Below are 13487 nucleotides of genomic sequence, written 5' to 3'. Positions count from 1 at the left end.
AAACCAGCTGATGGATGTGAATTTTGAATCCCAACCTCAGTTTTCTGTGGTGTACAAAGCAACACAGACTTATCCAAGAACAGTGTACATTTGAATAGATGGTTGGAGTTTTGCCATCAGTTTGTTGGGGTTTTTTTAAAGCAAAATAACGCAAAACCTGTAAGTTGAAACAAAACCTTTGTGTAATGCTTTGCTAAAAAAAACAAAACAAAACAAAAAAAACCCCACATCATCCAAACAAAAATCCAGAAGCAGTACATCACAGATTAAGCTCTAAGACAGCACAGTGGCTGGAACCTGAATCTCTGTACATCAAGCGAGTCCCTGAGTTATTAGGCTATAAATAAGGTCTGGCTGAATGGTGCTCAGAGCTCTCAGGTCACAGTTCCCTGAGAGGGGACCTGGCCAAACCAGAAACATTTGCCTTTCCTAGATAACCAAATCTCTGGCAGGACAGAGGCTCTCATACATACCTAGGACTAGAGCCCAACACAGAGAGGGTGAAAATGCAGTGCTAGGAGCTCAGAAATACTCCTTGGTACAGCAATTTAAACAACGCACCTGAGCTTCCTCTGACAGAGCTCTTCCACTTTCTATAAATAATGCTCTAGCTAAGGGAGATGGGCACTCTGCTTAGGCCATTCTCACATATGATTTAATTTGGACCTTCTACTTTTTCAGTGAATGGCCCTGTCCATACAAGTAGTTGTTATTCTGAGATGTCTTTTTTTTTTCCCTTTCTCCTTTTTTTTTGTTGAGAATGCACTGGGTAAGATTTAAGATTAATTACAGGAAGGACATGGATTTAAAAACATCTGTGAAATAGATTGCTTGTATTACGTACCAAATCCATGTATATTATAAATGGCTCCACAATTTTTTTTTTTTTTTAAGGTGTTACACCTAAGATGCTGTAGCAGAGTGGGCCAGTGGCATTGAAAACTGGTTTGCGTTTTCAACTTTGGTTTTAAAATTGCTGAAGGACATAAGGCAAAAGACAAAGATGTGCACATATCTTTATTTAAAAAATAAAAAAAAAAAAAAAAAGAGGAAATGAAAGCATCAAAAGGTATATTCTTCTGGTCTTTATAAGAGTTTGCAGTAAAAGTCAGTACAAGTAGAAGAGCCCATCCCCAGCAGGTCGTAGCCATTCAAAGGAAAGCCAGTATATAACATACAAACTTCTTCCTGCGCTCTAGCCTGATATCAAAGTGACTACCCTTTGTTTCAGCTCCTTTTAGTGCATCTAGAGGAGGGACAAGAACACTTCACGAGAAGGGAATTGCCAGGGAGACAGAGAAACAGGGTCAGCATTTAGCAACAAGTAACACTCCCCATCGCTCTTGGCCATTTGTGCAAGTCCCACCACCCCTTGGTAGAAGTCAGGCTGAAAAGTCTTTGGGGAGAAGCAGCTAAAGAATGGTGCCATGGGCAGAACTAATGCTGTACTATGAAAAAGATTAAAAACTATTAATAAAGGTTAAGTCTTAATAATATGCAATAGCTGTCAGGCAACTTTCAGTTGTTTGATTTTTAACCAAAATAATTTTTTGTATATGCATCCTCATACAACTGAACCTCCACACACACATTTCCAAAACTTGCATCTCCCCAAAAAAAGGGGGGGGGGGGGGAAGAATCCTCTTCAAATTTTCATCTGGTTCATGATATTTAAGTGATATTTATGATACCACTTAGACTATCACAACAGGAGACCTTTAGCTCTCCAGTTTTCAGGGAAACCCTCTGATGATGATTTCTGGTGGGCAGCTCTAGTCCGCATCGTCTCAGAGTTACTGACTCACACTGTATGTGAAAACTATCTGCGTCAAATAAGTCTCCATGCTATTTTTAACAGTGCCTGCTCAGCACAGTCAGCCGTCTTCTTATCATACCAATACATAACAGACAACACAGTGATGTAAAAGACAAGGTAAGTTACTTCATTGCACTTTGTCTGTGTAATTAGGAAACTTCAAATATATTCACATACATTCAGATAATTTGCTTTCCAAGTATGTCATGTTTCATAATTCAGTTGTGGAGCAGAGTTCAAATGGAGGCAAAAAAGTGCCTTCAGTTGGTAGGCAAATATCCACATCTCTTTTCCTCTGAATCAGTATTTATGTGCACTTTGAATTTAAATTTACACGTATACTGATACTGCATTTTTGAGAGTAGATCTGAGGTTTCTTTAAATACAAAAACCTGTTCCCAAAGCACAGGACTACTCCAGTTTAGAGTACTAGCGCTGAACCTTAGGAAACTTCTGAAGTTAAGATAACTTTACCTGCATTGTTTCCATACGCAGTACATAATATAAATACAATTTGTTCCTGGCTTTGAATTTACCTGGGGTAGTTCTGTTTACATTGAGGTGGCTTTCAGTTCTTGCTAAAAGTTCCATTAGTATTAATTTTCATTCTATGTCTGATACCTTGGATATTCATATTGCAAAATGTTTTACTGTCTGGCTAGGGAACAGAGCAAAGCCCATTGCCTTTATAGGGGAAAGCCTGCAAGTTCCTTGAAAGATGCAATATTTTTAAGACTCCATCAAAACCTCCCAAAGAAAACCTCTAAAAGTCCAATATGTGCTTATATCATTTTGAACTAATGAAGCTACCAAAAAGACCGAAGAGCAAAGCCAATTATACCAGCTGTAAAGTCCTCCCTCTCAACATCTCAATAACTTCCATTTACTTGCAGTAAGGCATGTAAATACTAGGTTTTACTGCATATCTTACATACCCCCAAAACCAGTAAAGAAACTAAATAAAAATCTCAGATAAAGCTGGGAGCATTAATATTTCACAAGTAAATAAACAATTTTTAGATTTTAACTTTACATATATATACTCAAATATAAGTTAAAAATATATAAACTTATAAAATACGATGCAGATATTTCAGCAACCAAACAGTTCTTTTTGAAGTCTGGTTTGTTTTCACTGTACGAAATATGTTTTAATGTGTTCTGCCATGCAAGGAAAGATTCAAAGTTTTACTTTAAACATTCATGAATTCCTAGAAACATTAGGGTTTTTATTTGAGCTGCAGACTTAAACTGCTCCTCTTCAGAGCATCAACCAACTATTTTCATTAATCAGCAGTAGAATGATGGTAGTTAAAAATCCGGAAAATAGATCTCTGTATCCTGGAAAAGTGTATAGTATATACTGGAAGGTGATGGGATACCCCTGAAATATTTAATTTCTCTAGAAGAAATGTCTTAGCTGTTCTTCCGTATCGAGGAAGTTAATGATCATGGAGATAATAAATGAACAACATCAATCAAACAGCATTTAGAATAAAGTATGACTTCTGCTCCTGGTCTCTTTCTCAGCCCAGGAATTTTCCTGAAGGCTTTTTCTCTCATTAGATTATAATTTGCCGAGTTCATCTTATACTTACTTCAGTGCTAATAATCATAATTTTGGTTGAAACACAAGTATACTCTGGTCAACAGCAAACGAGCATCAAGAACATAGATGAATCATAGGTCCACAATCACATATCTCGTAGAGCAGATTTTATTTAACAGATTTATTTTTAAAGTTCTTTGGATTTGTCCTTTGTGTTTAGCAATGCTACTTTGATCATGAAGAATACTTGTACGTGTGGGACCCTGACAATTATGAGGATCCATATTTTGCTAATGTAATACTCTGCTGACATTTTAACAATTTATCTAGATACATCAGACTGTTTCCACATCATTTGTTCTCTTTCAGACATCCTGATTTCTTTCAGCTGATGTATTCGTTTCACTCAAAGCTGTCAATTTGTGGTGTTCCTTCACTGCATAAAATTTCTTTAGTAATTGAATCGTGTATTTTTACTTTCCATTTTTTAAACACATACTTTTAAAACCTACTCCTTCTCACCTGACATTCACTTAGTCTCAGAAAGGTGTATGACTAAACTTTGTGCTTTCTCCAAGTATTAATTCCATGCCTAATTAAAACCTCTCAAGTTGCCACAGTCAGTCAACATTTTCAATAGATTCACCAGCAAAGGAATTTCTTCCTTAACTGCCTCATTCCTACAGTTTGGAAACACCTGATTTTTCAGACAGATCTGAATAATCTAAAGTGTTAACAGAGTCAATTATTGTAGGTTCATGATGTTCTCTGGTAAAACTGAGGGTTGTGAAACTCTTGCTAGGGAAGCAGAGCAGAGTTTTGCTTTAGAAAGACAGTACTTCTCCAAGATATTCCAAGCTTCCCCGAGCAGCTTTTGTCTCTGTACATAGGGCCCCAGCTCACCTTAATTTTTGTCTGAAATGTTTCTTTGCAGAGTCTCTCCTAAATGTCCAGAAAGCCAAAATGTTCAAAAAGCCAAACAGCATTCACAAGAGCTCAGATGCTTCACCAGCTTCTCTTACTACTTCCTCATTCCTCTCAGTTATAGTTTTCTTTTTCTAATCCTCAGATTAGGCCTCAGATATCCCATATATTGGCCCTTCTTCTATGTAATTATGACATTTTTTTAATTATTCCCCTCTATTCTTTTAGAGAAAAAAAAAAAAAAAGATGACTTTTTGCTTTGTGTTTTTGTGTCTGTGTGACTACACACACACTTAAACATTTCTTAAATGCTTTGAAAATTACATGAGAATACTGGTTTTGGCATATATGAAGGTAGGACTTCTTTTACCTAGGGCATATTGTACTTGTGGACTAAACGCGTGAAATTGCATTTCTACCTCCAATTACTAATATTACATAAAAGGCTTTGAAGAGCCTATCTGAAGATGCATTACAAAAATATGTTTTGTGTTGGCCATTCTGAGATTAACTGGAGATTTCTGGGAAAGATCTGTTCAAACCACTGATTCTGAACTCAGATAACATAGGATCAACTCAATGAGCTCATGCATACGTCATGCAGTATCATTGTTACTGCGGCAGTGAGCTCACATCATGGATCTGGATTTCACTTGCACTGATGCTATACACGCAATCAACATGGGAAAGAAACTACAGTATAAAACCTGGTAAATCAGCACATTTTCAGCACATGCTGTAAATAAGAACATAAAATAGAACTGGTTAGACTGGTCTCTAACCACTAACTTCTCTTAACTGTGGTCAAAAGCAAATGTCCACTTTCTCTAAATGGTGCAAGAAGCATAGAAAATACAAGAAATAAGGCAACCAATAATTTCAGAAGGCTGACTCTGAATTTCCAAGAATCTAAGGTCCAGAGATTTCCTATGCCTTTTCTTACCTCCTACTGCTACTATTCAGTTCAAAAATGAAGTTTGAAATAAAGCATGGGTTTAGCAGTTTTTCCAACTTCTATGCAATAAGTTCAGCTAGTCTTTGTAATTTGCACTCCATTATGTAAAAAAATAGTGATTTTTTAATGATTTTCTATGTAGGAGAAAGATTTGCCTAGTAAAAATTTACTATAAGTGAATTTTACAGCTCTCACTACTTCGGCCAGGCACTGACAGTTTTTTGTTTCTCATGAACTCCACCGATTTCTCCAATTTGCCTCTCTGTCTACAGTCAATTTTTTTGTCATCTAGTGTCAGAGCAAGATTGAGCCCTTTTAATTGTGCAGCATGTTACACTGCAGATTGCCATGGCACCAGGGTAGGAGTCTGAACTATACGCTCTCTTCTTACATATACCTGCAAGCTGAGAACTCTTCTAATCAGCTACACTTGTCTTTACTTTTTACTTCCATCCATCGCATGACAAAGATGTCAAACAAAGCATATTTTAGAAGTGAAAGAATAAATACATGCAAATTCTACACAGTTTTCCTTTCTTAAAACGTCAGTCTTCAAAAATTATTTTTTCTCTGAATAGTTTTTCTCCTTCCCCACACTGTGTATATATATACGCTGTTGAACTTTAAGTGTGAACAGTGAGTATTACCAGCAGTTCAAGATACGCATCACTTTTCAAGGGACTGTTACCCACGGTTCATGGTTTTAGAAGTAACACTTACATCCTTTATCAACTAGTACAGATTCAAACTAAGTTAGAACGTGACTAAGATATTTCCAGCATGTTTTCAGCACTCTCTGTTTATTTATTTCACAATAGAAACAAACAAACAAATCCCCAACCAAAACCATGGTTCCTATGAAACTATAAAACTTTCCAGGGAAAAGAAGCAGACACTGAAATGAATCTGACCAGATTCATAAAAATGGGAAAATTAAGTACACCCAACAATTTGCTTCAGTTTGTCCACTTTAGACCAGGGTATAGAGGAACAGCCCACTGGAGGATGGCCCCTACCCCAACGATTAACAGCACAACTAGCTTAAGGCAATACAGCTACAATCAGTTCTGCAACTCACATTAAAGCAGCGAGGCTTGCATTTATAAGCAAGTGCATCTTAGTACCTTGAACCTCAGTTCTGGTATATTTACTTTGTGTTACAAAGAAGTATTTCAGCCTAGCACTCGGCTCTATCTAAATAGATGACAGCATGGTCATGGGAGCCATGAACAGTTAAGTCCACTGATTCTGTATTAAACTATTTGATTAATGCTTCAGTAAACAGAGTAACTAGTAAGGCTTTGGTGTAATCACTAGTACATAGAAATTATAGAACATATTTTGGTGGGGGTTTTTTTTGTTAATTATTATTGCTTTCACTTCCTACGCCAAGACCATCAGTTTACATCAAAATTCGAAAGTTTCAGATCATGCCAATCTATTTGTCACAGATCTTCCAGGAGTAGCATCAGAGTCTGATCTTACGCGTGGCTTTTGACAAAACACCTTTATGGAAACAACAGTGGGAATTCCATAAGCAGGGATGTTCCACTGACTTCTCTATAACTTATTTATTCTCTATAAAAACGTTAGCACTGTGAGCTCCCTGGGATCAGATGCTCCTTTCTATCAGCTTCTTCTCATAGAAGACATTAACCTAAGCAAAAGAGGGAGTGCAGACCCACAGGTGCATCTGCAAAACCCTCTCTGACTCCAGCTCATTCACTCAGTTACACATGTACATAGCTATTAGTCTTAAATGGGTTTGGATCGGCAGCCCAGGGGAATAATCCAAAAAGATTTGGGTTGTGCAGGAGAAGTTAGGGGAAGCGACAGGCCTGCGGGCTTTCTCTGGCTACAGACAATACATGAAAAGGAAAGGAGTCAGTTTGACTGTTAAATCTAAGCTATGCTTGCAGGGCTGCAAGACAGATTTTATGTTACAAATGAGTATACGTTAAACAGGGAGAATAAACAAAACAAGTGAGATATAATGAACACAGAATCCTACAAAACAAGTATACAAATAGCCCATATTTTACCTGGAGTGACAATTTAAAAAGACATACTTCTGATATCTCTCTCATCTCCTGGCAAGACCTCACTGTATAAATCTAACATTAAAATGCCTGTAGGATTTTATTTACAGTGAGCTGAAGACTGTGCAAGTTCATCCAGCAGTTATGTCTTTCAACAATAAAACAATAGGTCACCAAGTCCAAAGGATTTTTATTTATTTTCATGGTTTGTGAAGAGATATTTGAAGATTATTTTTCTCTGTGCGTTGCAGTAACAGATTCTGATTATTACCAGCTCAGTGGGAAACAGCGTGAAAAAAATCTGGGTTCCACTCTTTATTCAAGCTACTGGTATTTTCATATACATTGTTCTGTATTGTTAAGAGAGGTAAGGATCTTCCCTGGGATTTGTGCTTCTAGATTGGCGGGATGTTAAAAAAAAATCCTGTAAAGAACCCTTGCAGGTGAATTCTATGCCTCAAAGTGGGGTTGGTAAAAAAAAAAAAAAAAAAAAAAAAAAAAAAGGTCAAGCAACAGACTTGTTGCTTTACTCCAAAGCTAAAGGAGTTTCTTACCACAAGGCATGCACCATTCATCAATATTGAATTTCAAAACCTCAGGAAAGCACATGACTTCAATTTCTTGGTGGCTCTCATAATTGATTTTGTGTCAACCTTACAAGATCTGCTGGTAATCCTGTGCAGCAAATCCCTTTCTTGGCATTACTCTATTTTTCCTCAGCTGTACAGAAAACCTTAGGAACAGAGCTACATCAAGAGAGACATCATCTGACAGTTAGGGTAGACCTTGGAATAAGGACACCTCAGTGTTCCCAAATCAACACAGGGCCTTTTATTCCTTGTGTATATATTTCAGAAAAATACTGCGGCCCACAAAATTTAAGCAGATACTGCTTTCAGTGTTTCTTGTTTGATTATTTGCATTTGAGGTATTCAGCTGAGGTGTCTAAGCCGGAGAAAAAACCCTATGCCTCGATAAATGTATAAGCATTTATACAAAATAGAATCCGTGCAATTAGAGCAATGGCATTTGTCCAGCTGCTGAAAAGCGCATCTCTGGGGTGGTCCACATTTTGTTGTGTTGTGCAATACAAATATCCAAATGTGGTGCCTGTCAGAGGATTCCAGTCATTTTCAAGGTAGCATTCGACAGCACCATAGGAAAAGCACCCATTAAATTCAGAAGCTGTAGCACGCAATCAATGACTGCACAGCCATCCAAAGTGTAGGATCCCACTTGCTATTCCTCACCTTTTAACTTACAACAGATTTGAGTATTTTACTTTTCAGCCACATATATAAACCACTGAATGGAAGGGGCTGAATATCCCCCTTTTTCCTCTAACGATAACCATCTAGAGGAGAGGAAAGAGCACAACCACATTAGGCTTAAGGAACGTAAACAAGTACACGACATGCAAGCAGAGGCCAGTGTAGTATCCCGAAAGCGATCTGTACAGCAATAAGCCTTCACCTTTCTGCTGCCCTCTTTCTCACAGGATTTGCGCTGGTTTATCACCATAATCCTATTCCTGTATCATTTGGAGGCCTCCCTCAACATTTTTACATCTTGTTGGCAATAGTAACTCAGGGGTTTTTTTGCAAATCATCAGCACTGAAAGAATTGGTGAATAACCTTTGCAGCCCTCAATGCCCAAAGCATGAGGGAGGCTGCTTAGTTTCATAGGTAAAAATTTTAAGTAGTCTATGAAATATATACGCAGATTGGGTACTTCTATACACATGAATTTACCACCTTGGGCAATTATTTGCACACCAAATTTTTCCTTAGAAGCTAATGCAACAAAGCATGGGGGCTCTGAGCAACCTGATCTAGTTGCTTGTTGCAGGGGAGGTAGACTAGATGACCTTTAAAGGTCCCTTCCAACCCAAACTATTCTACGATTCTATGAAAGCAGCCATCATAGCCTTTAGCATTATCTGCCAGGAAAGCTTAGCCCCAAACTTTGCACCCATAAACAAACTGAATGAAGTCCACAAGACCTGTTGTGTCTCCTTTAAACTACCATTCTTGTTCAGTTTTCCCTCCTGTCTCTTCTTCATCCTAAGGGGCATCCAGTAATAACTCCATGGCAAAAATATAGTTCAGGATATGCATCCTGGTCTCTTGCATACATTCCACACCATAGATAATATAGCTTTGCTCTTCTTCTGGATTTTGGACCACAGGCATGAACCACTGGTGCTAGTTTATTTCACAGTCCTGTTCATAGTACATCCACACTTTCAGCTTTCACATTCACGATGTTTTTCTACACAGGCACTAGACTCACAGATAATCACAGTCAAACAATCAATTTCTTTTTTAACAGCACCCTGCAGCTGGGGCACCTTATCCTTGTCCCCAGGTTAACTGCACAGCCATGAGACAAGCAGAGCTGGCAAATACCTTCCTGACATCCTTAACACCATAATAATGTTAATCACTTAAAAGGAGGAAACAGTGCTTGCAATATCCAAGACTGTCCTTGCGCTTAAAAATCCCCCAACCCTTTTTCCCCTCAAATACAAAGATGATGCATATATCAACGTATAGGGGATCAGACAAGGGGGTGTCACTCAGCAGGACCTTCCTGTGCACAGGCCAACCCTGTTTGTCCTGTAGATCCTTTGCTCTGCATCTGTGAGATTCCTCAATGCTCTATGTGCTGCAAGACTCCCAGCAAAACAGATATTGTCACTGTCATTTTGATCAATTAAGTTTTTGTCTGTAATTTTGGGATGGGGGATAGACTGCAGTGTTCTGCGTGCCCTGCCCCCAACAGCTTTTATAGTAACAATAGCCAGGCAGAAAGTTCGATCAAAAAGTAGCATGCTCTTACTTTGCAGGAGGGTGCTGACCCAGTCTAAAAATTTCACCCAAGCTGATGGTTTCAAGATGGAGCTGAGTGTAATCACCATGTTCAAACAGGTGGTGTAAGTGATCAAAATTTTGTTCTACACACAAATGTTTCATAAGCTTCACATAGCGATACCTTGTTTAAATTAACGAATCTGGATTCCTCTAGCCCCAAACCTCTGGATCAGCCATTCCTACTGCCAAACATGCTCCATGGACGCCATGGGATGGTCTGAACAGTAGCCTGTGTCTTGCACAGGGCAGCTGTCAAAAAAACCTCAAACCAAATATTTACAAGTCTGAAATCTTGAGTAAAGGGGAGAAAAAGGATGAGAATCAGTTGTGCAATGACTTTTCCAACAGAAGAACCAGAAACAGGGCTAACATCCCAGTTCTGCAATCACAAGAGAGAAAGTGGTTTTGTCCCAGATACAGCACCCAGACTTGTGCAATTACAACAGCTGCAGGAAAATGCTTTATGCGTCTAGAACGGATAATTTTCAGCTACTCTGTGGAGATGATTTATGAAGAGTCTGGTGATTTCTGGGATTTGCTAGAAACCTAAATAGGTTGTAATCTGAATAATTTAGCTGATGAACTCTAAACTGAGAAACCAATAAGATTTACTAGAGTTCAACCTAAAATAGAGATAAAAGCCCCCAAAATGGTGTTTTCTGATAATGTACTGCTGCACTTTAATATAAAGACTGTACTTACACTGTTGCTTGTTTTGTCTCTTGCAGTGACTAATCAGAATACTTCAGGTTGGAAAGGAACTCTGGAGGTCATCTGCTCAAACCTGCCTCTTGAAACTAGACTAATGGCTTATTATTTCTATATATTTTAAGTGTTACCAGGCTTTAAGTACATGAACAGTAAAAGGCACCCTCAGAAACCTGCCTTTTCTTAAGAAACACATGCCTTATTTTATTAGTAGTCAGAGATGAAATATTCTGCTGAACTGGAACAACAGACCATAGAGACATAGCATTTCTGTTCCATAGAAATACACATTTCTCTCTACTCCCATTGAAATTAAAAGCAATCCTTACGTCCTGCTTTACATATGATAATGGATACAGGCCAATGTGAAAGTAAGGTTATCTCTACACAGAAGAAAGGTGGCCTCTACTTGTAGCCACCCCCATGAGGAACGGGGATTCCATTTTTAGCTTGCAGTCCAATATATCTCAATCTCCCCCTATTTCCTCTGTCATTTAAGGAGAAGAAACGAAGATCTGCTTCATCTTATGCTTCTTGACGCAGTGGAATATCCAAATTTATCTTTACAGTGTGGGAAAACGGGGTCTTCGGTCTGACATATGACAGTGTCTTAAGCAGCTCTGCTCATGTCTGCTCAAACTATCATGATGGCCTAGTTAATTAGAAGTTTCACCCTCAGCTGATGAGGCTGAATGACCCATCCCTTAACCAAGGTAGATATTTCTCTGCAGTTTTATAAATTTTCTTAGCAAGTCTCCCTGTGGCTCATTCTTTTCGTAAATGATGGAGAGGAAGTTACCATTGATATTGTAGGTTAATATGGTGCATTACCCTGGGTTACTGTGGAAAGAATTTTAGTAGTTTTAGTATTAGAAGATTTTTTAAGTTATCACTTTATTAGAAAACAACATTTACCACCACCTTATATCTCAAGTTTCCTGTTTGCTGCCCTATTAACTGGAGGAATGGCACTGTTTACTCAGGCAGAGTACCGCTTATCCTTTGGCAGGTCTAAGCCCTTTGACTTGCACTTGCAAGTAAATCAGAATATTCCTTTTGACTACAGAAGGCTTCAGTTCAAACGCCTTACATTAAAGGCATTCCAGACAGAGAACTGACATAATTTAAAAGACACAACTAGCTACCCACTCAGCAGTACACCATGTTACATACTGCCTTCCGCTATTCTAAACCAACAAGAAAATAATCAAGAAATACACACCAAACACAAACACCCACCCACAAAGAGGAGAAGGGAGGACAAAATACACCGCACAAATTTGTTCCATCACTGGTGACTCCAGTATTCTACATAGGCAGTGAGCAAAGCTAAGAGCTGCTTTCTGGAGGACTTCTGTAAATGGAGTTTTTCTCACAAGGGAATTAAACAAAAGTGAAGTCACAATGCCACAGGGTTTTGTTGGTCATAATGGAGCAAAGATTACTTCACAGACTTACATAATAGAATAAATAGTCTTCTGAGAGAAAGACTGTCTGCTGACATAAAAGACTGGCTGACATAAGTGCATAATTAGGATTCCACTGGACTGAGGGGAAGAATACCCCACATCTCAACCATCAGAATATACTGCCAAATAGAGATTTTTTCCCTTTGTATAGTACAATAATTACGTAAGTGAAGTTCTTGCCTTAAGGATGATACTGAGGTGCTCTTCAAATGAGCTTGTAAGTGAGTAATGGTCAAAGCAAAGTGACTTCAAAAAGTCAAGAACCACCCTGTCTCCCATCAATGTAAATGCTAAAAGCTTAAAATGAAGGAAGCCCAAGATAACATGGCCTCTTTGTAACAGATCTATGTAAAGAAAATTGAGTAGGTGCTCCTCTAAAGTGCAGAGGGGAGAGGACAGCAACCCCCATATCATACAGGGAAATGTGTTACTATTGCAATTGGTGGCCAGGTTGTTGGCTGATGCTGTAAATTTAGGTGTTTCACAAACAAAATTATTCCCAATCATTTCTCTCACTCAGTATTGGGAAAGCAGTAAGAAATGGAGGTGATTATTAGCTGAGTATCCTGGCCTACTACTTGAATAAGTAACAGCTCTGTGTTTATTTCAATATGTCAGAGCACCAGCAAAGATATCAAAAAGCTCAGAACAAACCAAAAGATTATTCATGTTTTCAAGAAAATTCTGTATATCAAAGGCCCACATCGTTAACTGCTGCAGCTTCAGCAAGGAAATAGTTCTACCTGCCACATCAGAATCTGCATTTCCATCTAGACCTTCTTCGGGTTTCTGAATACCTGTCTGCTACAGAAATTGCACTACGTCTGTCTTCTACAGGATTCGCTTCCCTTGGAGGATTTTTTCCAGACCACATTACTTAGAATTAGAATTGCAAACATCAGACACACTCAAATCCATTGTGTTTTAAGGCTACAATATGTCAAGTTCAGTGAGATTTATGGCTGCTCATCTATTTGTGGAATCAGGTCTTTAAACACAAGGGCCATGTCTACTCCTCATACTGCAATATTTTACTTATATTACGTATTAATACTATCATTTCATGCAAAACACTAGCAAATTAGTTTATGGACATTACAAGTATTAAAAAATATTCTGTATAGTTACTCCATTTACTGTACTTTTCAGTGTT

Source organism: Egretta garzetta, unplaced genomic scaffold, assembly GCF_000687185.1.
Source record: "Egretta garzetta isolate BGI_Z169 unplaced genomic scaffold, ASM68718v1 scaffold32, whole genome shotgun sequence".
Classification (NCBI taxonomy): domain Eukaryota; kingdom Metazoa; phylum Chordata; class Aves; order Pelecaniformes; family Ardeidae; genus Egretta; species Egretta garzetta.
Note: the sequence above shows the minus strand (reverse complement) of the source record.